The sequence below is a fragment of the Rhinoderma darwinii genome, chromosome 1 (assembly GCF_050947455.1).
Source record: "Rhinoderma darwinii isolate aRhiDar2 chromosome 1, aRhiDar2.hap1, whole genome shotgun sequence".
In the NCBI taxonomy this organism is placed as follows: Eukaryota; Metazoa; Chordata; class Amphibia; order Anura; family Rhinodermatidae; genus Rhinoderma; species Rhinoderma darwinii.
In genome coordinates this window covers 548574982-548600130 of record NC_134687.1, presented here as the reverse complement: position 1 = coordinate 548600130, position 25149 = coordinate 548574982, and the positions used below count along the sequence as shown (strand labels likewise).

At 44.4% G+C, this 25149-nt stretch overlaps 1 protein-coding gene across 1 annotated transcript in view; it reads left to right on the top strand.

Annotated features, from left to right (window-relative positions):
- Nucleotides 1–25149, top strand: part of ATG10 (autophagy related 10) — a 198275-nt gene that overhangs the window by 53537 nt on the left and 119589 nt on the right. The window lies entirely within an intron of this gene.

The following is a 25149-nucleotide window of genomic DNA, read 5'->3' as shown; positions in this document are numbered from 1 at the left end:
TGTTAGACCTAAAACAACATGGTGTTAAAAAGTGAATATTCATTTAAAGGCTAGAAATCTTCTAGGGAGACCAGGAACCTAATGAAAATAAACTTATTCTAACATAGATTATGCTACTCTCACTGTTCTAATTGTCTTCTAATTGATTTCCTCTGCTTAGTTTTTGGCTTCTGGTCTTGTGATTTTGAATTATCAGGCAGTTCTTGTAAACACTTGCTGGACTATCACAATTTCTAGATTACCAGGTGGTTTATTTTATACCGTTTGATAAATATGACTTATACAGTATATTAAAATATTTTATTGTATGGCAAGAGTCATAGTAAATCAAAGTATTCATACCTATTACACATAAAGCTGTTGTCCAGTTTCAGCAAATTAATGTTATTTTTCTAAAATACATTTTACCTTTGTAATTACTGTATTAATTCCTCACAGTTTTCAAGATCTCTGCTTGTTGTTGGTCAATAGGAACATTCATTGTTTACTTCCAGCAGATAAAATTCTGTCCTGGTCATGTGATGGTCACACAGGTGCACGGCTCATTACAGTTACGGTATGTGTATCAGAGCTGTGTCTTCTAATGATCCCAGCACCTGTGTGTCAATCACATGACCATGGACAGAGTTGTATCCACTGGAAGAAAAACAATGAATATTCCTACTGGATAACAACAAGCAGAAATCTTGAAAACTGTGAGGAACGAATATAGAAAGTATATTGGAAAATTGTATAGCTTTTAATTATACAAAAAAATAACATTGATTTGCTGATGCCAGACAACCCCTTTAAAATAAAAGTCTTTGAGTTATGTGCCGTTTCCTTCTTAACTATTCTGCTGCAAGACCCTGGAAAACTCACTGCCATAGCAACTATGACTTGACCAGTCCTAGCCGTAAATATTGTCTGAAATAGCAAATTAGAGGCTAAAGTACATTAAATTTTCAGTCTGAAAATGTTAAATCAATGCTTCACAATGACAGGACAGATGTCCGTCTAACTGCATCTTACTACATCTTGTATGTGAGGTTTGATTATTAATAGGCGGTTTGCGATTAGGATTATGTAGACAGTGTGAAAAATACTCCTTTGTGGGGAGCTTTCGTACCAAATTCTTAAATAATCCACCATAGGTATTCGAAAAAAAAATTGATTTATTCGTATACATACATAAAAAATACTGGTGCTACGTGTTTCAACCTCGAACTTAGGTCTTCGTCAGACATGCCAGACAAAAACCTCAGTTCGGGTGTAATGGCAGGAAGGAGGTGAAGGGAACAAGTGAGCCCTAATCTGTACCCCAAATCTGTACCCCAAATTGTACCCCTCTGTCAGAAACGATATTGACTGGGGCCCCATGGAGACGCAGAATGTGTTTAACAAACAAAGAAGCTAACGTCTTGGCGTTAGGTAGTTTCTTAAGGGGCACAAAGTGGCACATCTTGCTGAAGCGGTCTACTACCACCCACACCACCGACTTGCCCTGAGATGGAGGCAAATCGGTGATAAAATCCATGGAGATATGGGTCCAAGGTCTCTGGGGAATGGGCAAGGAATGTAGTAAGCCCGCAGGTCGGGACCTAGGGGTCTTGGACCTAGCACAAGCCTCACAAGCGGCGACGTAAGCCCTAACGTCTTTAGGCAACTCAGGCCACCAATAGTTTCTGGTAATGAGGTGTTTGGTACCCAAGATACCAGGATGACCAGATAGTGCGGAGTCATGGTTTTCCCTGAGTACCCTTAGCCGGTATTGCAGGGGGACAAACAGTTTGTCCCCAGGGAGGTTCCCGGGAGCTGAACCTTGATCAGCCGCGATGTCAGAAGCTAAATCAGAATCAGTGGCAGAAACGATTATACCAGGGGGTAAAATACAAGCAGGATCCTTCTCGGGAGGAGGATTGGCCATGAAACTACGTGACAGTGCATCAGCCTTAATATTTTTGGACCCAGCCCTATAGGTAACCAAGAAATTAAATCTTTTAAAGAATAGTGCCCAACGAGCTTGTCTAGGATTAAGCCTCCGGGCAGATTCTAGGAAAACCAGATTCAGTGGTCAGTAAGGACCGTTACCTGGTGTCTGGCCCCCTCCAGGAAGTGACGCCACTCTTCAAAAGCCCATTTAATGGCTAAAAGTTCGCGGTTGCCAATATCATAGTTACTCTCCGTGGGCGAAAACTTCCTAGAGAAGTAAGCACAGGGGCGGAGATGGGTGAGGGAGCTGGTACCCTGGGACAAGACGGCCCCCACTCCCACCTCGGATGCGTCAACCTCCACAATAAATGGCTCCCTTTGGTTGGGCTGAACCAGCACGGGGGCCGAGATAAAGCACTTCTTGAGGGTCTCAAAAGCCTGGACGGCCTCAGGGGGCCAATGGAGGATATCAGCACCCTTGCGAGTAAGGTCCGTAAGAGGCTTAGAGACGACCGAGAAGTTGGCAATAAATCTCCTGTAATAGTTAGCGAACCCCAAAAAACACTGTAGCACCTTCAGGGAGGCAGGTTGGACCCATTCCGCCACAGCCTGAACCTTGGCAGGGTCCATGCGGAATTCATGAGGAATGAGGATTTGACCTAAAAATGGTATCTCCTGCACCCCAAACGCACATTTTTCGGTCTTCGCAAACAGATTATTTTCCCGGAGGACCTGGAGGACCTTCCTGACATGCTCCACGTGGGAGGACCAGTCCTTGGAAAACACCAGTATGTCATCAAGGTACACTACAAGAAAATTACCCAGGTAATCTCATTAATAAAATTCTGGAAGACGGCAGGGGCATTACACAACCCAAAGGGCATGACCAGGTATCGAAATGACCTTCGGGTGTGTTGAACGCAGTTTTCCACTCATCCCCCTCTTTGATGCGGATAAGGTTATATGCCCCCCGTAGATCGAACTTAGAAAACCATTGGGCCCCCTGTACCTGATTAAAAAGATCCGGAATCAAAGGAAGGGGATACTGGTTCCTTACGGTGACCTTATTCAGGTTCCGATAATCAATGCACGGCCTAAGACCACCATCCTTCTTCCCCACGAAGAAGAAGCCAGCACCTACAGGAGAAGTCGAGGGGCGAATGAAACCCTTGGCCAGGCATTCTTGGATATACTCCCTCATAGCTTCACGTTCAGGACATGAAAGATTAAATATCCTACCCTTAGGAAGCTTGGCACCAGGCACCAAATCGATGGCGCAATCATAATCTCTATGAGGGGGCAACACCTCAGAGGCCTCCTTAGAAAACACATCAGCGAAGTCCTGAACAAACTCAGGAAGCGTGTTTACCTCCTCCCGGGGAGAAATAGAGTTAACAGAAAGACATGACATCAGGCATTCACTACCCCATTTGGTGAGATCCCCAGTATTCCAATCAAACGTGGGATTATGCAACTGCAACCAGGGAAGACCTAATACCAGATCGGACGATAATCCCTGGATCACCAGTACAGAGCACTGCTCCAAATGCATGGAGCCAACAAGGAGTTCAAAAACAGGAGTATGCTGAGTAAAATAACCATTAGCAAGAGGAGTGGAGTCGATACCCACTACCGGGATAGGATAAGGCAAATCAATAAAAGGCATTTTTAGAGACATAGCAAATTCCACAGACATGATATTAGCAGATGAGCCAGAATCCACGAAGGCACTGCCAGTGGCAGACCGGCCAGCAAACGAGACCTGAAAGGGAAGCAAAATTTTATTGCGTTTCATATTAACGGGAAATACCTGTGCGCCCAAGTGACCTCCCCGATGATCACTTAGGCGCGGAAGTTTTCCGGCTGTTTATTCTTGCGCCTGGGACAGGTGTTCACTAGATGCTTGTCGTCCCCACAATAGAAGCAGAGACCATTCTTCCTGCGAAACTCTCTACGTTGTCGAGGGGACATGGAGGCCCCGAGTTGCATAGGTACCTCTGAGTCCTCCGTGGAAGAGCGAGGAGACGGGACCTCGGGGGGAATCGCAGGGAAGTCAGAGGGGAAAACATTGAAACGTTCAAGCTGACGTTCCCTGAGACGTCGGTCAAGTCGTACTGCTAGGGCCATAACCTGGTCTAGGGAGTCAGAAGAGGGGTAGCTAACCAGCAGATCCTTCAGGGCGTCAGATAATCCTAACCTAAACTGGCACCTTAGGGCCGGGTCGTTCCACCGAGAAGCTACGCACCACTTTCTAAAATCAGAACAGTATTCCTCAACAGGTCTCCTACCCTGACGTAAGGTCACCAGCTGACTCTCGGCTAAGGCAGTCCTGTCAGTCTCGTCGTAAATGAGTCCGAGGGCAGAGAAAAAACGATCAACGGAGGAAAGTTCAGGGGCGTCAGGAGCCAAGGAGAAGGCCCACTCTTGGGGCCCTTCCTGGAGTCGGGATATAATGATACCCACCCGCTGGTTCTCGGAACCTGAGGAGTGAGGTTTTAGGCGGAAATAAAGTCTGCAACTCTCCCGGAAGGAGAGAAAAGTCTTACGGTCCCCTGAGAACCGGTCAGGTAACTTGAGGTCGGGTTCTAGAGGTGAGGTGAGGGGAACTACTAAGGCAGCGTCAGCCTGGTTGACCCTCTGAGCCAGGTCCTGGACCTGTAGGGAGAGGCCCTGCATCTGCTGGGTCAGGGTCTCAAGGGGGTCCATGATAGCGTCAGCGTAGGAGAAATGGTAGACTAGGTTTGGGCTTGTTATTATGTAATGGCAGGAAGGAGGTGAAGGGAACAAGTGAGCCCTAATCTACCCACTGCCCTGTCCCTGCCTACTTGCAACGACCCGCCCTAGGCGATGGGGTACAACTTGGCGTCGGTCCCTACGCTGTCTAAGTGCAAGGGAGTACAAACAGGGAACACGCAAGGGAAGGGGCAGTAGGCCACGGAACACCGCGAGGAAACGGAGCGGTGAATGAGCCAGTCAGGATCAGGATGTAGTGGAGTACACCAACGAGAGCACGGAGCAGGAAGCAAGCCAGGGGCAAAGCGAAGCAGGATAAGCGGAACTGAAGCTAGGCAGAAGCACGGCAGAAGCAGGCTGGAGCAAGGCAGCAGTGGGGCCAGGAATCCAAGAAGAATAACAAGCACTGAGGAAGAGAACACGGCAGGTATAAAGGGACAGGGGGCGGAGCTAACTCCGACTGACCAGGCAGCGATAGGCTCTCCCACTCCTGAGCCTGCCACCCTGGTTGGTGGGAGCCGGTGTCAGTCTAAGAGGTCTGGCCTCAGGTGTCGACTGATTAATCCCGGGAGTATACACAGACATAGTACCTGGCAGATCCTTTACATCGGGGTTCACACGCGTAGCACCAGTATTTTTTATGTATGTATACGAATAAATCAACATTCTTTGGAATACCTATGGTGGATTATTTAAGAATTTTGCACGAGAGCACCCCACAAAGGAGTATTTTTCACACTGTCTACTTATCGTTGGACCACGGGGGGAAATCTCCATCTACGGAGCCATGCATGGAGGGTGAACTACGTAGGCCTGCTGAGAGTGCCGAAAATAGTGGGACAGCATCCCGATCTGCTCCAAAGTTGCGTTGTGCCGATGATCCCGCACAACTCCATCAGGTGAGTCAAACCAGATTCACTTACCTTTCCACACAATATCCCCGAAGGTATTACTTTGGAGGTGCGCCGTTCTCTCTCTTTTTGTTTTTCTATTAAAGGGAACCCGTCACCAGCATTTCACCTATTGAACTTTACTTATCCCTTACTGGCCGCTGCTATCAAAATTTCATTGCCGTTATCCCCTCTCCTAAACTCCTCCTCCGACTGTAAATAACGGTCTGTAAACATGTTGCGTCTTTTATCGTAATAATTTGCTGTCCCGTTGTACGCTCACCCCAGAAGAGGACATCAATGCACAAGTGCGGGATTTTGTGTGCTCGGGGAAGGCGAGGAGCTGTCAATCAAAAGTAAGGAGGCGGGGTAAACTTGGAAAGACTTGAGGAATGAAGATATGACTTTTCAAACAAAGATTTGACTCTTTTCAAAACAAAGATATGACTCTTTTATGCTCATTTGCATACGGTGTGGGAACACTCAAAAACTGAATACTAAAGCTACAGAGCCGACTAAGAAGACAATTTTAGGTTAAATAGAAATGATATTTCACCCACTACCCCCTGGTATTGCTGGTTTAATCAGTAAAATGCTGGTGACAGGTTCCCTTTAAGCAATTAGGATTATGGGAACATTTTGAAACATTTCAGAGCAGTCTGCCATTTTAAATTTTGTGTACTCCTACAACGAAAATGTGCAAGTGACACTCATTACCGTTCAGTAATATAACACTTTATTAAATCTTATTTAAAAAAACATACAGTGAAGGAAATAAGTATTTGATCCCTTGCTGATTTTGTAAGTTTGCCCACTGTCAAAGACATGAACAGTCTAGAATTTTTAGGATAGGTCAATTTTACCAGTGAGAGTTAGATTATATTTAAAAAAAAAAAAAAAATCACATTGTCAAAATTATATATATTTATTTACATTGTGCACAGAGAAATAAGTATTTGATCCCTTTGGCAAACAAGACTTAATACTTGGTGGCAAAACCCTTTTTGGCAAGCACAGCAGTCAGACGTTTTTTGTAGTTGATGATGAGGTTTGCACACATGTTAGATGGAATTTTGGCCCACTGCTCTTTGTAGATCATCTGTAAATCATTAAGATTTCGAGGCTGTTGCTTGTCAACTCGGATCTTCAGCTCCCTCCATAAGTTTTCGATGGGATTAAGGTCTGGAGACTGGCTAGGCCACTCCATGACCTTAATGTGCTTTATTTTGAGCCACAACTTTGTTGCCTTGGCTGTATGATTCGGGTCATTGTCATGCTGGAAGACCCAGCCACGAGTTATTTTTAATGTCCTGGTGGAGGGAAGGAGGTTGTCACTCAGGATTTGACGGTACATGGCTCCATTCATTCTCCAATTGATGTGGTGAAGTAGTCCTGTGTCCTTAGCAGAGATACACCCCCAAAACATAATGTTTCCACCTCCATGCTTGACAGTGGGGACGGTGTTCTTTGGGTCATAGGCAGCATTTCTCTTCCTCCAAACACGGCGAGTTGAGTTAATGCCAAAGAGCTCAAATTTAGTCTCATCTGACCACAGCACCTTCACCCAATCACTCTCAGAATCATCCAGATGTTCATTTGCAAACTTCAGTCGGGCCTGTACATGTGCCTTCTTGAGCAGGGGGACCTTGCGGGCACTGCAGGATTTTAATCCATTAAGGCGTAATGTGTTACCAATGGTTTTCTTGGTGACTGTGGTCCCAGCTGCCTTGAGATCATTAACAAGTTCCCCCCGTGTAGTTTTCGGCTGAGCTCTCACCTTCCTCAGGATCAAGGATACCCCACGAGGTGAGATTTTGCATGGAGCCCCAGATCGATGTCGATTGACAGTCATTTTGTATGTCTTCCATTTTCTTACTATTGCACCAACAGTTGTCTCCTTCTCACCCAGCGTCTTACTTATGGTTTTGTAGCCCATTCCAGCCTTGTGCAGGTCTATGATCTTGTCCCTGACATCTTTAGAAAGCTCTTTGGTCTTGCCCATGTTGTAGAGGTTAGAGTCAGACTGATTAATTCAGTCTGTGGACAGGAGTCTTTTATACTGGTGACCATTTAAGACAGCTGTCTTTAATGCAGGCACCAAGTTGATTTGGAACGTGTAGCTGGTCTGGAGGAGGCTGAACTCTTAATGGTTGGTAGTGGATCAAATACTTATTTCTCTGTGCACAATGCAAATAAATAAATATAATTTTGACAATGTGATTTTCTTTTTTTTTTTTATATATATAATCTATCTCTCACTGGTAAAATTAACCTATCCTAAAAATTCTAGACTGTTCATGTCTTTGACAGTGGGCAAACTTACAAAATCAGCAAGGGATCAAATACTTATTTCCTTCACTGTATATATCTATGGTTAAACTCAGTTTTAATCTGGTTACTAACAGATTCTACACCAACAGGGCACATGTATCTAATAAGGATGCAAACAAAGTGCTTAACATTTATACCAACATTGGTTTTGCATAATAGCAGTTCCTATCTATAAATATCTCATAAAATACGCATCTTTTTCTGAATATATGTGAACAATTACTTAAATAACGTGCCAAAACTGATAAAAATTGGTTTCATCTGTGTGAAATAATATAAGCCCAAGTGGGTATGTTACCTGAGTGTGCTCCAACGACATGAAATCCTAACTTTTTCACGTTTGCTTCCTCCTAGTTAACTTTTGTCAAACTAAGCATCTGCTTTGTCCTCTGCACCAAAGTATATTGGAATTTAGGTTAAAGATACACCAATTACATCATTGATGGGTAGGTCTTAGGTGCCCCCCAGAGCCCTTCACAATAATTTGAAAGACATATTACAAAAAAAAATGGTTCATTCTATTGGCTGTTCGCAATAGGATCGCTTGTATTAGATGTTAGACAGGATGTCTCACAGGACAAATACGTGTAAAGGTGGGAGACAACACTCAACCACCCATATGAATAATTAGAGATAAGGACTCTAACAATATATAATAAACAAGAGAAAAAAAGAGTCCATACATATCAGCATATGAAAAAATTAAACATCTTTATTGATAACATAAAATACATTAAATGACAAAGACAGAGAATCTAAAATAAATCCTTGTACGGATCACATATGTATACATTGAGTGTATATATATATATATATATGTTTAATACACTGATGGTATGCACAATTACTGTAGCTCAATGTAGCTCCAACATAGGGTGCATAAAAATAGGAGTAATTTTAAAATGTAAGCTGTGTAAAGAAGGACAATATGCCTAACTCAAAAAGGCCTATAGTAACTCAAAAGTAATTGGTGCCTTGAAAAAATGGCATAAAGCCAAGTTTAAGTCCGATATATGCACTTACCCATGTATGGGAGATTGAGTGTGACCCAGCGGTATAGAAGAGCGCCCCGACGCGCGTTTCGCCTGTGGCTTTCTCAAGGGGTCGAATGTGTAGAACACTTAAAAGTGATGGTGACCGCCAATACGCCTTTTCACGGCGCTGCATCAGAATAAATAAACAGAGCAGGGAGCAGTTAAATCTCCCTGCTCTCAGCTGCCAGAGGTAGCTGAGGGCATCCCTGCTCCAACAAGTAAGATCAATATCAGTATCAATCTCACCCGTTTAACCTCTCAGATGTGGCGCTCAACAGCGAGCGCCGCATCTGAGTTGTTTTGGAAAGAGGGAGGGATTTCCCTCTCTCTCCCACCGACACCCGGCAATAAGATCGCCGAGTGTCTGTGTCTCCGATGGCAGCCGGGGGCCTAATAAAGGCCTGCCTGTATGCCTCCTAGGTCATGCCAGAGGCATGGCCTAGCACAGGGGTCTCAAGCACGCGGCCCGTGGGCCGCATGCGGCCCCTGGGGCTGTCATCTGCGGCCCGCGGGACACAGCCGCTAATACAGACTCTGCTCCGGGACGCATATGGACAGCGATGTCTATGGCTTCCCCAGAGCCGGAGTCCCGTGCAGAGCGCTAGTATAGGCTCTGCTCCAGGACTCTGTGGAATTCCCTGACATCGATGTCCATATATGGACATTGTGTCAGGGTCTTCCCCAGAGCGGAGTCCCGGGCAGAGCACTAGTATCGGCTCTGCTCCGGGACTCTGGAATTCCCTGACATCGCTGTCCATATATGGACAGTGTGTCAGGGTCATCCCCAGAGCGCTAGTATCGGCTCTGCTACGGGGCGCTTTGGAATTCCCTGACATCGCTGTCCATATATGGACAGTATGTCAGGGTCTTCCCCAGAACGGAGTCCCGGGCAGAGCGCTAGTATTGGCTCTGCTCCGGTACTCTGGAATTCCCTGTCATCGCTGTCCATATATGGACAGTGTGTCAGGGTCTTCCCCAGAACAGAGTCCCGGGCAGAGCGCTAGTATCGGCTCTGCTCCGGGACTCTGTGGAATTCCCTGACGTGCTGTTTTTATATGGACAGTGTGTCAGGGTCTTCCCCAGAGCGGCGTCCTGGGCAGCGCACTAGTATAGGCTCTGCTCCGAGACTCTGTTTAATCTTCTGACATTGCTGTCCACATATGGACAGCGATGTATGGGGCTTCCCCAGAGCTGGAGTCCCAGGCAGAGTGCTAGTATAGGCTCTACTCTGGAGAAGCCTCTGACATCGCTGTCCATACATCGACAGTGATGTCAGGGCCTTCCCCAGAGCAGGAGTCCCAGTGATGCCAGGAGCACAGCTGGAGTCCCAGGAAGATCCTACTAGCGCTCTGCCCGGGACTCCAGCTCTGGGGTTGCCCCTGAGATCCATGTCCATATATGGACAGTGATGTCAGGAGCAGAGCTGGAATCCCAGGCAGAGTGCTTGAAGCGGCTCTGCTCTGCTCCTGCACTCCAGCTCTGGGCAAGCCTCTGACATCACTGTCCATATATGGACACTGATGTTAATGGCTTCCCCAGAGTTCCAGCGCAGAGCTTATACTAGTGCTCTGCTCAGGGACTCCGGCTATTATAGGGTTGCCCCTGATATCACATTCCGGTCTAGGAGGATCCTCTGACGTCCCTGTGTATGGACACTGACTTCAGGGGCTCCAACAGTAGAGGAATCCCTAGCCTCTGGCTGGGGATTCCACTCCTAGAGGGAGCCCCAATGTAGCTATCTACTTGGGGTGTGTGTGGCATTATCTGCAGAGAGCACTGTGGCAGCATCTACAGAGGGCACTGTGGCAGTATGTACAGAGGACACTGTGGCATTATCTAGGGGTGTGTTGCATTATCTATAGAGGGCACTGTGGCAGCATCTACAGAGGGCACTGTGGCAGCATCTACAGAGGGCACTGTGGCAGCATCCACAGAGGGCACTGTGGCAGCATCCACAGAGGGCACTGTGGCAGCATCCACAGAGGGCACTGTGGCAGCATCCACAGAGGGCACTGTGGCACTATCTAAAAACGGGCTGCCCAATCTTGACATTTGTGTGTCTGCCAAACACTGCTAACTGATCCGCCGGACTGCATTTAGCAACACTTATATTATAGTAATACAGCATTATTATAGTAGATCAAATAACTAATTGATTAACAATAATTTTGTATTGTATCAAATTTGAAAGTAATGCGGCCCGTCAACTTCCCATTTTTTCTATATGTGGCCCACTTACCCGGCCGAGTATGAGACCCCTGGCCTAGCAGATGCCTGTCCGTTTTAAACGGACAGGCAGTAATACACTGCAATACAAAAGTATTGCAGTGTATATAAAAGCAATCGGAGGATCGTATATTAAATTCCCCTAGTAAAAATGTAAAAAATAAAGTTAATAAAAAAAATGTGGAAGAAAAAATGAAAAAAACACTTTTTCCCCAGGGTGAATGGCGTAAAAAATAATATAAAGAACAATGGAAAAATTGCTGTTTTCTGTGAATCCTGCCTAAAAATTTTTTTTATATAAAGTGATCAAAAAGTCGCATTTACTCCAAAATGGTACCAATAAAAACTACAAGTCTTCCTGCAAAAAAAAAAAAAAGCCCTCATACAACTGCATCGGTGGAAAAATAAAAAAGTTATTGCTCTTCAAATATGGAGACACAGATACAAATAATTTTGAAAAAAAAAGTGTTTTTACTGTGTAAAAGTACTAAAACATACAAAAACGATACAAATTTGGCATCGTTGCAATTGTAACAACCCGCTGAATAAAGTTATTGTGTTATTTATACCACACGGTAAACGGCGTAGATTTAGGACGCAAAAAAGTGTGGCGAAATTTCAGGTTTTTTTCTATTCCCCCCCAAAAAAAAGTTTATAAAAGTTAATCAATAAATGATATGTACCCCAAAAAGGTGCTATTAAAAAATACAACTTGTCCCGCAAAAAAAACAAGACCTTATACATGTCGACGCAAAAATAAAAAAGTTATAGCTCTTGGAATGCGACGATGGTAAAACGTAAAAAATTGCTTGGTCATTAAGGGTTTAAAATAGGCTGGTCATTAAGGGGTTAAAGGAAATATATCAGCAGAAAATGCCATTGACATTATTTAAATCAGGTTGTATTATAACATGATTTTTGCAGCTCACTTTTCAGCTTTGCTGTGTACACTGGGGCAGGTCTGAAAAGTAATCTCATCATTAGAGGACGGGGCATTTAGTGACCGTTCTATTATACTGCTGGAAGCCGAGATAATTCAGGATAGTAACACTATACACACAGACACGGCTCAGTCTGCATCTCCCCTGTCACTCACTGGTCTCTGGTTGACGTGGCTGTACTGCTTCAGTTCTTGGACACTGTATTAGTCTATTGATATTTTTCTGACCATTACATTTCTTTATTAAGCCCTCTAATTCTTAAACAATAAGAAGTCTTTTCAATACCATGTTTGTAAAAATAAACAATCCCCCTCCATATGATGGCCTCCGAACTAAAAGGAAAATCCTCGGCCCTTTTGCAAAGGGGAAAAGAAATAGAGATAAAAAACAAAGGAGTTACCTGCTGCATTGCAGAGATCCATGCAAAGTGTATATTTGTAATGTATTGGTGACATGACCATTTACTATGAACAATTCTTCATTTTCACATATTCTTAATAATGCAGTTAATGAGGCTCTGTCACCAGTTTATACGTGCCCTATCTCCTACCTAATCGGAAAGGCGCTGTAATGTAGATAACAACAGTTTTTTTGTTTTTTTAAAAAACATTTATTTTTGACTGAGTTATGATGATTTTTCGTTTTATGCTAATTATGGCCAACTGGGCGTTTTGTTTTTTTTTTTGACCAAGTGAGCGTAGTAAAGAGAAGTGTATGAAGCTGATCAATCAGCGTCATACACTTCTCTTCATTCATGTCCAGCTGTACTCACAGCACAGTGTGATCTCGCGAGATTACGCTGTTCTGTCACTTACTCCCACAGTAACTTTACCGGAGTGTCGGGAGAATGAAAAGACATTGCCTCCTGGCTGGAGGCAATGTCTTTTCATTCTCCCGACACTCCAGTAAAGTTACTGTGGGAGTGACAGCACAGCGTCATCTCGCGAGATCACGCTGTGCTGTGAGTACAGCTGGACATGAATGAAGAGAAGTGTGGGCCAGTTTGTGGAAGACCCGACTGGAGGTGAAGCTCTGTTGGATCTGGTCATTTCTAATAATGCAGAGCTTGTTGGGAATGTCAATGTTCGTGAAAACCTTGGTAACAGTGATCATAATATAGTAATATTTTACGTATACTATTTCCCCAGGATGAGGGCTGCAATTCAGGATATAGACTGGGAAGAACTAATGTTAAATAATGGGACAAATGATAAATGGGAGATTTTCAAATCTACTTTGGGTAATTATAGTGCAAAATTTATTCCAGCAGGTAACAAGTATAAACGACTAAAATTAAACCCCACATGGCTTACACCTTCTGTAAAAAGGGCAATACGTGACAAAAAAAGGGCATTTAAAAAATACAAATCTGAGGGTACAGCTGTAGCCTTTGTAAAATATAAAGAGCTTAATAAAATCTGTAAAAAGATAATAAAATCAGCAAAAATACAAAATGAAAGGCAGGTGGCCAAGGATAGTAAAACAATTCCTAAAAAATTCTTCAAGCATATAAATGCAAAAAAGCCAAGGTCTGAACATGTAGGACCCTTAGATAGTGGTAATGGGAAGTTGGTCACAGGGGATCAAGAGAAGGCAGAGTTACTAAATGGGTTCTTCCGCTCTGTATATACAACAGAAGAAGGAGCAGCTGATGTAGCCGCTGCCAGTGTTAATATATCAGTTGATATACTGAATTGGATGAATGTAGATATGGTGCAAGCTAAATTAAATAAAATAAATGTACACAAGGCCCCGGGACCAGATGGGTTACACCCTCGAGTTCTTAAGGAGCTTAGTTCAGTTATTTCTGTCCCCCTCTTCATAATATTTAGAGAGTCTCTCATGACTGGTATAGTGCCAAGGGACTGGCGCAGGGCAAATGTGGTGCCTATTTTCAAAAAGGGCTCTAGGTCTTCGCCGGGTAATTATAGACCAGTAAGCTTAACATCAATTGTGGGGAAAATGTTTGAGGGGCTATTGAGGGACTATATACAGAAGTATTTGACAATAAATAGTATTATAAGTGACAGCCAGCACGGTTTTACAAAGGACAGAAGCTGTCAAACCAACCTGATTTGTTTTTATGAATAGGTAAGCAGAAGCCTAGACAGAGGGGCCGCTGTGGATATAGTGTTTTTGGACTTTGCAAAGGCATTTGACACTGACCCCCATAGACGTCTAATGGGTAAATTAAGGACTATAGGTTTAGAAAGTATAGTTTGTAATTGGTTTGAGAATTGGCTCAAGGACCGTATCCAGAGAGTTGTGGTCAATGATTCCTACTCTGAATGGTCCCCAGTTATAAGTGGTGTACCCCAGGGTTCAGTGCTGGGACCACTATTATTCAACTTATTTATTAATGATATAGAGGATGGGATTAATAGCACTATTTCTATTTGTGCAGATGACACCAAGCTATGCAATATAGTTCAGACTATGGAAGATGTTTGTGCATTGCAGGCAGATTTAAACAAACTAAGTGTTTGGGCGTCCACTTGGCAAATGAAGTTTAATGTAGATAAATGTAAAGTTATGCACCTGGGTACGAACAACCTGCATGCATCATATGTCCTAGGGGGAGCTACACTGGGGGAGTCACTTGATGAGAAGGATCTGGGTGTAATCATAAACTAAATAACAGCATGCAGTGTCAATCAGCTGCTTCAAAGGCCAGCAAAATATTGTCGTGTATCAAAAGAGGCATGGACTCGCGGGACAGGGATGTAATATTACCACTTTACAAAGCATTAGTGAGGCCATTAGTGAGGCCTCATCTAGAATATCCAGTTCTGGGCTCCAGTTCATAGAAAGGATGCCCTGGAGTTGGAAAAAATACAAAGAAGAGCAACGAAGCTAATAAGGGGCATGGAGAATCTAAGTTATGAGGAAAGATTAAAATATCTAAACCTATTTAGCCTTGAGAAAAGCTGGCACCCTGAAGTATCGGCCAGGACCAGAGCTAGCCTCCGATCAGACCGATTAACCCCTCACATTCTGTTTCAATAGATATCGCAGCATGTGAGGAGTTTATAGCCACTGGCACACCAGCAACCTCATCGCTGGGTTGCTGGTGACTGCAAAGGTGATCGGAGGCCTAATACTTACCTCCCGGTCTGCCAGTAACGGAATCCTCCTATGCCCCGTCGTCGGCGGGGCCCAAAAGGCTTCCGGTACCATTGGCAAGAAGCTGAGCAGGCGTCATCAGCAGTGGGTGTCCGCTGTATGTTACAGCGGACATCCCACTGTAAAGGCAGGAACCGGAGCTAGCTATGAAACACCTGTGGTGTCAAAATGCTCACTACACCCCTAGATGGATTCTTCAAGGGGTGTAGTTTCCTAAATGGAGTCACTTTTTTGGTGTTTTCACTGTTTTGGCCCCTTAGGTGCTTTGCAAATGCGACATGGTCTCCGCAAACCATTCCTGCTAAATTTGAGCTCCAAAAGCCAAATGGCGCTCTTTCCCTTCTAAGCCTTACCGTGTGTCCAAACAGCCGTTCATGACCACATGCGGGGTATTGTTTTATTCGGGAGAAATTGCTTTACAAATGTAGTGGTGCATTTTCTCCTTTAGTCCTTGTGGAAATTAGAAAAAATTAGCTAAACCTACATTTTCTTTGAAAGAATGTAGATTTGGGGATTTCCACTGTTTTGGCACCGCAAGAGCCTTTCAAACCTGACATGGTGCCTAAAATATTTTCGAATAAAAAGGAGGCGCCAAAATCCTCTAGGTGCTCCTTTGCTTCTGAGGCCTCGCTTCATTCAATAAGTGCACTAGAGCCACATGTGGGGTATTTCTAAAAACTGCAGAATTATAAATATAAATATAAATATTGAGTTGCGTTTCTCTGGTAAAACTTTCTGTGTTACAAAAAAAATAGATGAAAAATGAATTTCTGCAAAAAAAAAAAGAAATTTGAAAATTTCACATCTACATTGCCTTAATTCCTGTGAAACGTCTAAAGGGTTAAAAAACTTTTTAAATGCTGTTTTGAATACTTTGAGAGATAAAGTTTTTAAAATGGGGTGACTTATCAAGGGTTTCTAATATATAAGGCCCTAAAATCCGCTTCACAACTGAACTGGTCCCTGTATAAATAGCCTTTGAAATTTTCTTGAAAATGTGAGAAATTGCTGCTAAAGTTCTAAGCCTTGTGACGTCATAGAAAAATAAAAGGATGTTGAAAGAGAAAGAGCTCCTCTGCGCCCTGAGACCATCCAGGCTGTATCCTGGCCATCCTGCCTCGGGGGACATTGCTGGCAATTCCCCTGACACAGGGGGTTTGGAGAGACCCCAGAGAGGCTCCAATTTGAATCACCCCGCAGTCGTGGGCGGTGGAACGCCGAAAGAAGCGCGGGCGTCCCTGGCCCAGTCACGCGGCAGAAGATAAAAGCCCGGCGGGAGAAGAGCCCTGGATTGGGGATCCCCCCTGCTAGGGGAGACAGAGGATCGGGGTGACCCGCCATCAAAAGCAGCATTAGAACCGGCACAAATCATCCTACCTGGGTCTCCTGCAGAAGAAAATCTTTCCAGCGGCCATCTTGGAGGAGGCGAGGCTCGGCCGGACCGTGGCTGAAAGGCACCCACATCGTGCGGCCGGTAAGAAGAGGGGAGGAAGAGATCATAAGGGAGAGGAAGGTCTTCCCTGTGGACTGCTCTGTGACCCCCCGATTTTCCATTATTGTACCCTGAGGGGCATTGCTGGTCTCGCAGGGGAAGATCCCGGCCGCCATCTTGTGCGAGGCAAACCTCGTGAGAAGCCACGCCCCGGCCGCCATCTTGAGAAAAAAAAACCTCTGCTGCCATCTTGTGGCGGATAAAGGCAACTGCGGCCTGATAGGAAAAGAAGTGCTGGGAAAGGGAGGAGAAGTGGGGCAGACCCCAGGTGAGGACCCCAAAATAGCCAAGTTGTGACCCAGACCAATATCTTGTGTGGAGCAATACCCACGTGAAAACACCCGGGCACGATCTCGCGGGTGACCCTGCTGGGCCTGACGGCCATTCTTACTGCCCAGGGACTTGTATACACATCGCACGGGGGGAGAAACCCCGGTGTAACCCCCAGTCAGGGACTACTCAGCGCGACTCTCCTAAACTGTGTGCACTACGTCAGCATTGTAGGAAGAATCGAGGATTTATTGCGCCTCAGAAACTCCCCCTTTGACCCGCCTTGGTTCACTTCATCGTTTGCACGGGACATTGTTTGCTGAACCCACTATGTTTTGTTATAAGGATCCCTCCAAACCCCTGCACATGCTGATGGATCTGTAATGATGTAACGTGCTGTGGGCTACTTTCCTTCTATTTGCCTCTGCTGCCTGTTCATTGTCTGTAAAATCTCTCGTGCTACCCCCTGATAGGGGAGCGTGACATGGACAAATATTTGACGAAATCTTTGAGAGATCAACCTGTCCGCTCTTGTGCCGCCCGGACGCCCGGGATACCCCCGTCCTCCAAAATGCAGAAATCCAAAACCCATATGAAGGGGGATAAACAGACTCCCAGATCTTCTTCTAACAGAGGTTCCAGCTCTCAACATCAGTTCACCCCAGAACTTCTTCCTGATGACGACGTCACGCCACCCAGACTAACCCCACAGAACAGTCCTTCGCATGACTCGGAAACTGACTCACTTCAGGCGACCTTAGTGGCACAGGAGGTCTCCAAACTTCTGCTTCCTCTCTTCGACAAGCGGCTGGATGTCTTACACACGTCCATAAATTCTGCATTGGCGCAAATCACTTCAAATTCACAAAAAATAGCAGATATGGAAACACGGTTTAATACAGCGGAAGATTCTATCGCCACAATGGAGGTCGCCTTAAGGCAAAGTCAAGCCACATCCCAAGCCCTGAGAGATAAATTGGATGACCTAGAAAATAGGGATCGGCGCAGCAATTTGCGCTTCGTGGGCATCCCTGAAAGCGTGACAAACGACCAGCTACTGGACTACATCACCAAAGATCTACCCACAGCCCTCAACATTGACCTGGGACGCGACCCCCTCATGATTGAGAGAGTGCACAGGCTGGGACCGCCCAGAACCAGGGGGAATGCGGGAGACAATAGGCCACGTCCAGTAATCGCCAAGTACCTACACTGGGCGATAAAAGAAAGAGTCTTGAGAGCATACAGGCAGCAGGGGAACCTCCACGTGAATAACTCCAAAATCCTGATTTTCCAAGATTACTCGGCGACGGTCGCCCAGAAGAGAAAAGCCTTCGCTCCAATCTGCCGCCTGCTGCACGAACAGAACACTCGATTTCAACTCCTCTTCCCGGCCAAGCTGAAAGTGCAAATGGGGGACCGTACGCTGATGTTTGAGGATCCGATCCTGGCCCGCAGAGGCCTCCATCTGGAAGTGCGGGATGAAGGATAATGAAGACTTTCTGAGAGGAAAAGTTAGCCCTCCTACCAATGGACATGTGCTTACCTCGCTTACCTTGGCGAATTAAAGCGCAAACTGCGGCAGTTGTGTTCACAGCAGAACACCAGTTACTGGTTAATGCCGCTATAATTTTTGTTGTTTTTATGCCTTTTTTGTGTTACTTATGCTCGCTCATGTATTATCTTTTTTCAGGTGATGGGAGGCGTGACTCCCGCTTGTAATGGCATCAGTGGGAAGGGGCTGTACTCGCGGCTCGCTGGGACCGTGGGGTGCAGCATCTGACTTTCACTACCTTTGATCCGAATCTACCATCTCGACACAGGATGAGTACCCCAAACACACTACACCCTGACACTTTTAGTACCCATCCCCATATTAAATTCCTCTCCTGGAATGTAGCAGGACTGAACACGCCCCTGAAGAGGAAAAAAGTGCTTAATCATCTCAAAAGACTCTCCCCTGACATTATCTTTCTTCAGGAGACTCACTGGAGATCAGGCACGCAAAGCAACTTGAAAGCCCCGTGGCTAGCGGATTGCCTTTCTGCCTCACATTCTTCCTCTTCGCGAGGGGTCGCGACACTTTTCAGAAGGGACGTTCAATACACTGTAGAGAACTCCATAGCAGACCCTCAGGGAAGGTACCTAATACTACAGGTCTTAATAGCCGGGATAGCATATTTACTGGTGAACATTTACGCCCCTAATCACGACCAACAAAGCTTTTTCCCAGAGGTTCTCCAAATCATAACGAGCTTTCCCGACTGTCGCTTAATAATTGGAGGCGACTTCAATCTTGTACAATGCCCCACACTAGACAGGTCCCCTTCTACACCCCAGTCCCAGGTAGCGACCGCCTCCCTCACTCTTCTCATTGACTCCCTCAATGTGTGCGATCCCTGGAGGGTGATGGATTCTGGGGCGAGAGAATACACGTGTCATTCTGTAGCCCATAAAACATTCTCCCGTATTGACTACATTTTGATATCCTCCCCCCTGTTTGAGGCGCATTACTCATCACGTATACATCCAATCACCATATCAGACCATGCTCCAATTACAATGTCATTATCCTTATCCCCATCCAATGTGAGAACTAGAATATGGAGGTTTCCTGCATACATGGCAGATTCTGATGACTTTAAACAGTATCTCCAAACATATTGGAGTCAATTCTTGGACGACAACGTCTCTCATACGGATGACTCCCCCTTGTTGTGGGCGACTTCTAAGGCTGTAATGAGAGGTCATGTCATCAGCTATCTGTCCCGTAGGCGGAAAACGAGAAGGGAACGCTTTGACGCCTTACACAAGGCTTTACTGACCGCTCAGCGCACATATGCAGCAGATTCCTCTGCGTATAACCAAACTGTTTATCAGACGGCTAGGCATCTACTAGATACATTTGTCCACGAGGAATCCCATTGGCAGGTAAAAAACACAGACAATAAATTTTATAGATGGGGAAATAGAACTGGAAAATTACTCGCCACACTCACTAAGCAAAAACGTCCATTCAAACCCATATTGTCCCTGCGGCACCCTAACACTGGCTCCCTTGTCACCGATGCTTCTGATATAGCGCAGATTTTCTCTGACTATTACGAAGACCTTTATAGAGCGGCCCCAGCATCCCTCCCAGATATCAATACCTTTCTGGACACCATAAATCTGCCCTCCATATCTGAAGATCAGCAATCTTTGCTGAATTCGGACATACAGGAGGAGGAAGTGCGACGGGCCATCTCTCTGACCTCCAATGGCAAAACACCGGGTCCGGACGGATTCCCGGCGGAATATTATAAAATACTGGCCCCCCAAATAATCCCCACTCTCACTAATTTATTTAACGACGCCTTTATACGCCAAATGCCCATTGACCAATTCACAGAGTCTCGCACAGTTCTCTTACCAAAGCCAAATAAGGACCTGTCTCTGGCCCAATCTTATCGGCCAATTTCACTACTCAATCAAGATTATAAATTACTGGCAAGGATATTGGCTGACAGACTCCAGGTTGTTCTCCCCGACCTTTTATGCGAAGCTCAAATGGGTTTCACACAAGGCAGGACTAGTATCAAGAATATAAGATCAGCTGTTGCAGCCACAGTCGTGGCGCAGGAGCATGATCAACCAATCAACCAGTTAACATGCTGATGAGCCTTGACGCTGAGAAGGCCTTCGACACTGTCGCGTGGCCTTTTCTCGATGAGGTAATGGAGCGAACGAGCCTTGGATCGACTGTTACTCAATTCCTGCAATCTCTTCGTGTAGGGTGTGCAACTAGTGTGACGGTCAATGGGCATAACACAGCTCCGATAGACATTTTTAGGGGCACCAAGCAGGGTTGTCCCCTATCCCCCCTCCTTTTTAATCTCGCCTTAGACCCCCTCTTGCGCCATCTCGCCCAGACATCTACTTTTCAGGGCATTAAACTACGTAATATAGAAATAAAAGTGGCCGCTTTTGCTGACGATATTTTGTTGGCCGTATCTAACCCCAAACAGGTTCTAGACCCTCTTTTGAGTGAATTGGAGGGGGTGGGGCGACTATCCGGTTACACTCTGAACCTGGATAAGACAGAAGCGATGTTACTGAAAGTCCCCTCCGCACCCCTGTGGTCACGCAAATTCCCATTTAAATGGAACTCTCAGGCCCTCACATATCTAGGAGTCCGAATCACGAAACGCCCGTCCGTACTCTATAGCACCAACATATCGCACTATATAACGGAACTGGAGAAGACGCTCCTCTCCTGGAAACACTTTACACTCTCTTATCTGGGTAGGGCTAATCTACTCAAAATGACAGAATTCCCACGCCTCCTGTACCTCTTCCACACTCTCCCAATTTACCTCACACCCAAAGACGAGCGCAGAATCAACTATCTCTATAGAACCTTTATCTGGGGCGGGAAAAGATCCAGAATAGCCTATATCATCCTGCAGCAGCCCAGGGGTAACGGGGGTATCAACTTCCCCAATATTAAGCACTACAATCTGGCAGCTCTATATCGGTTTATCTCTGACTGGATCCACAACACCTCCGTATACACCTCCTCACCACTAGACTCGGCATTGTTCATGGGGAATGCTTTATCAGGACTCTTGCATCTTCCTTATGGGAGCTTGACGAGGGAAACAAGGGCCAACCCCTTACTATTTACCACATGGAAGGCATGGCAGAAGATAAGATCTCTCTTTCATCTTTCTCCTCTGCTATCTCTTCATATGCCCTTGGTATGTAACCCTGACTTTCAGAGTGGTAACCATGCTGCCGTCTTCCACAGATGGTACAGGCTGGGGCTCACTTCTGTGGGGCAATTTGTGAACATAGAAGAGCGTAGGATGTTCTCCTTTACGGAGCTATGTTCTAAGTTTCCGGATCACCCGATTGATCTCTTTAGCTATATGCAAGTCAAAAGCTACTTAACAAAGATACTACCACCGATACCTGACCAAGAATGGAACCCATGCCTGCGACATCATTTTTCAAAACAAAACTACCTCAGGGGTCAAATCACTCGTAATTATCAATTTATCCACGTTCCCTTTATTATTATTCTCAAACTCAAACCCCCCTAACCAAATGGCAAACAGATGACCACACGCTCACCTACACAACCATTTTAGCGGCTCTGACACAGGCACATAAATTTCTCCCTTCGGCGCGTTTCCTGGAGATGAGATTGAAAGTCTCCCATAGGTCATACCTAACACCGCATATAGGGCACAAAATAGGCGTCTATCCCACATCGCACTGCTTCAAATGCCACACACCGGAGGCTAACCTATATCACTGTCTATGGTCCTGCCCAAATATCCAAACTTTCTGGTCCAGAATACAAGTATTCACCTCTGAACACCTCACAAACTTTGTTCCTAACACAGCGTTATGGGCAATCTTTGGGTACCTGGACCCTGATACACACCACTGTTCCCCCGGGGCGCGTAGACTATTGCACTACGTGGCGGCAGCGGGGGTAGAGGCTATCCTACAAACCTGGCTTCATGATCAGGCCCCGCCGCTCAAAATGTTTCTTGACAAGCTCTCCTATCTGATGAAGATGGATTGGATGGAGGCATCTCTCCACAAAGAGCAAAAGGTCAAGCAATTTTTCGATACTTGGGAATCCTTTATCTCACTCCTCCCGCGGAATGTGCAAATGAAAATAACACTGCTTTGACTTCACTATATGGTTTAACGAGCAGCTACTTATGGGGGACGCACCTATATTGTAACGTGTGTTCACTGCGAGATGATGAGTTGTCGGGGATTCGGATTCTTATGATGCCTGGTGGGGTCACTCCTCTGATCTGCTTAATGGCGATCTCCTTTCTCTGAGACAAAATTCTGGATAACATATCGGTGGGACTGGCACAGGGTATTTGGCTGGTTCCATGCCCATGCTATCGTCACACTGGGGTTGAAAGCCCGACGAGGAGGGGAGAGCCTGCATTTGCTTGATATGTAGATCCCCTCACCTGACTTATTGGAATTATGGATATAATGAGCTTAATAGTAACGGTTATGACTTATGTTTTTGTTCCCCTCCCCCCCCCTATTTTTGTTTACTTCTCTTTAATTTTATTTAATATATATATTTTTTTATTTGTATTTTTTTTATTTTTCACCTTTTTTATTTATTGTTTTATCCCATTATTTGATCTTTCTCAATGTCTTGTATATTTCTCAGCCCCCATCCTCCCCTTTCTACTTTTTGTACCCCTTATTGGAAAATGTTAATAAAAACAATTTTGGAAAAATAAAAAATAAATAAATTAAAAAAAAAGGATGTTCAAAAAACAATGCCAATCTAAAGTAGACATATGGGTGATGTTAATTAGCAACAATTTTGTGTGGTATTACTATCTGTCTTACAAGCAGATACATATAAATTTAGAAAAATGCAAATTTTTGCAATTTTTCGCTAAATTTTGGTGTTTTTCACAATTACATACTTAATGTATCGAATTTTTTTTGCCAGTAACATAAAGTCCAATGTGTCACGAGAAAACAATCTCAGAATCGCTTGGATAGATAAAAGCATTCCGAAGTTATTACCACCTAAAGTGAAACATGTCAGATTTGAAAAAATTGGCTGCGTCCTGAAAACCAAAACAGGCTGCGTCCTTAAGGGATTAATAGGGAAACATTTAAACAATGTATTTAGCCAGGCAATTCTGTACAATGTTTATGAATGAGAATAATGTGGACTTCTGAACTATGCAGCTCTGTTGGATTTGTGATGTTTTGATTTCTTATGTTGTTTTGGAACATATTGGCTCCAGTCAAGAAGATGTTTTGCAGTTGGTATCTTTTGTGCCTTTTTGTGACCTTTTATATGAGTAAATCTTATTTTTGCATGCATGTATTCAACTAGACTTTAGACAGCTAAATGCATTACATCTACACTGATGTTGGGGGGTGGGCATACCAAGAATGTTGAGTGGTCCTTCTAAAATATTGGTGGATTAGGATGTGAATTTATTGTACATGGGACAATGTATACTATATTACTATAAATGTACAGACCTCATCTGCGGCATAATTTTTTTTAAATTTTTTTTTGAAGCGTTGTCTACAGTTGATTGATATAAAACTTGTCCTTTTCACTGAGGTGTAAAATATTGAGTTCTTTAGCAGAAGGAAAACATTACTATATAATATATATTGCAGCTGCTGAAGAACCTCTTTTTAAATAGAGAGAGAGAGATCTTTATATAAATAGAGATATCTATTTGTCATTGAAGTTTTTCTAATAATAGCAACCATAAAATTAATGTCTAGTCTAATGCTTCCCAGTGAGGTGCTCATGACTTTTTTCATACTATCCATCCATCTTGTTGTTTGTTGTTCTTTTCTTTTTCTTTTAACGTGTTCACGCATAATTGTCTAAATCAACAAGCCAGATCATTTCATGATTTCCAAAATAAGCTTTTATCTGGTCAAGAATGCATTGGTTTGATTTCTTTGATGCTCGGGGCTGAAGCCTCCTCTCTTTAATAAGGTGCCGTAGAATATGGATCATGTATATTTTATATTACATCGGGTGGGTGATTTTACAGCATGGCTACATTGCCAATCTTTTAATCAGTATGATTTGTAGTGAAAACACTAAAACCAAAATATTTCTGCAGGTGAAATCCATTCTAAGATAAGATGCGAACAAAGAGGGTCATAGCAAAGATTAAAACGTGGCCCCTTCTAGTGGTAGTTGAAATTACCTACCCCCCTGGGGCCCCCATCTAGTGCTAGTTAACACTATCACAGCCACTCAGGACTGCAGGATGTGGTGCTTTGTTCCATCTCCATTTCAGGACTTTTGGATAAATTCCCCATACCCTTGTTTGCTAATGTTGTAGGAGCTGTGGAGAGAGGATCCCTGGACAGATTTTTACCAATCTAACCTAAAAAATATTCTTTATTAGCACTAAATGCACTGAGCACATATATCATAAGACAAAATGAAAAACAAATGCAAAGAAGTGTGAGATACAGCAATTGCAATACACACTCTATCTAAATAGAAATATCCATGTAGGAGTGAATATAATTAATACACTTCTCAATGACACGGTAAAAAATCAGTCAAAAGAGAGGGTTGCTATTGAGACTAAACACTACAGCATCAAAATACTATAGCAAGGGTACAATTTAGAAGATGCATCTGTATACAAGCCACGTAATTCCACAAT